Below are 1,420 nucleotides of genomic sequence, written 5' to 3'. Positions count from 1 at the left end.
GGAAAAGCATCTCAAGGTGACAATGGCTCAAACATAATCCTCATGACATGAGGATGCAGGAGGCAATGTTTTGCTCTTTTGCACATGGGGCTGCTATACATTTGAACCAAGTGATAGCATCTAACAACATGAGTTGGTTTGGAGCAGTAACCGCACCTTATTCATATATGTAACTCTGCCCTGTCAATGGCAAGAATGGACGGCTTTTGAAGGAAAGTGCATACTTATGCCTTAAGCTGAGTTTTGTTGTGTGTGCAATATGCATTCTTCCCTAAAGTTGTAGCACAGGGCTTCTAGCTTTGGCAGCGCATTCGTATCACCTGAGGATTTTTTCAAACTCTCGCTCCTCAGAATTGGTCCCAGGCATCAACATTTCTGATCTAAAAGTCTTCTGATGATTAGGAAAGTAGCTTGTTGAGTGCTCAAATTGTTGGGATGAACACTGGTATCCTGGACTCTTTTCGGAGGCAAATTAGTGTACACTGCTCCTACGTTGGGCCACAGAATCAAATTCGGAGCCTCTCCAGTCCACGTTTCAGAACCAATTTCCCGAAAGTGGAGAAGTTGAAGCACAGGGGAGAACACGGTCAGAAACGAAACCCTCACAGGCCGGTAGGGAAGTGACAGTATACGTAGAAAATGCCTCCAGGTTGGTCATAAGCCCAGGCACCCACGGCAGTTCTCGGTCCCCGCGGAGACGACCCGTTTGCGAAAGCGACGCGTTGCCCAGAGGAACGCGGTTCGGCAGCACTCGCTCCCCTTTCAGGAACAGACGCTGGCGCAGGTTCCCACGCGTCATAATCAAGCGCGCCGACCGCCGGGATTTCTGGGAAGTGGAGTCTCTGAACGTCGCGCAGTGATTGGGTTTGCAGCGGGCCGACCCTGTGCGCAGGCGCACTGCTCTCCTGACTTGTAGCGGCGACCCGAGCACACTGCGCTCGAGGTGAGGCCTGCGAGTGTGGGGCCGGAGGCACGGCGTGAGCGGCGAGGCCGAGAGGAGGGCACACACAACTTGGGGAAGGAGAACGTAGTGACGCGGACGGGATCGGTCTGCGGAGTGTGTAACGACGTCCGGCTCCAAGAGGTGGGAACGGAAGCTTCTAGCCCGCGTGTGTGCGCGTGTCCGCGGGGTGTGGGCACTGTGTCGAGCGACTGACCGTGGTCCTCAACCCTCCTGATGCCGCGACCCTTTCATACAGATCCTCCTGTGGTGGTGACCCCGTAGGTGGGCGTATCTGCATGTGGGCGGGCCCGTCTGGAGACGGATGGAGGAGCTGTGTCTTGTTCCTAAGTCCATCGGAAATACGGTCTTAAGCGACCCCTGTGAAAGGGTCGTTTGACCCCCAAAGGGGTCGCCACCCACAGGCTGAGAACCGCTGCTTACAACGTGCCCCTCCCGCCCCCCACTATTTGACAGATC

At 55.1% G+C, this 1,420-nt stretch overlaps 1 protein-coding gene across 2 annotated transcripts in view; it reads left to right on the top strand.

The window, feature by feature from the left end:
• Nucleotides 1-931: 931 nt before the first annotated feature.
• The window catches only part of LOC101664645 (zinc finger protein 2), a 15,152-nt gene continuing 14,663 nt past the window's right edge, over nucleotides 932-1,420 (top strand). For both annotated transcript variants that reach the window (XM_045283874.1, XM_045283873.1), the window contains exon 1: nucleotides 932-1,084. The gene's annotated coding sequence lies outside the window, so the exon portion shown is untranslated. The remainder of the gene's footprint in view (nucleotides 1,085-1,420) is intronic.

This window comes from Echinops telfairi, unplaced genomic scaffold, assembly GCF_000313985.2.
Source record: "Echinops telfairi isolate 266 unplaced genomic scaffold, ASM31398v2 ScPeMD7_7467;HRSCAF=8505_1, whole genome shotgun sequence".
Lineage (NCBI taxonomy): Eukaryota > Metazoa > Chordata > Mammalia > Afrosoricida > Tenrecidae > Echinops > Echinops telfairi.
This window is presented reverse-complemented; position numbering and strand designations above follow the sequence as displayed.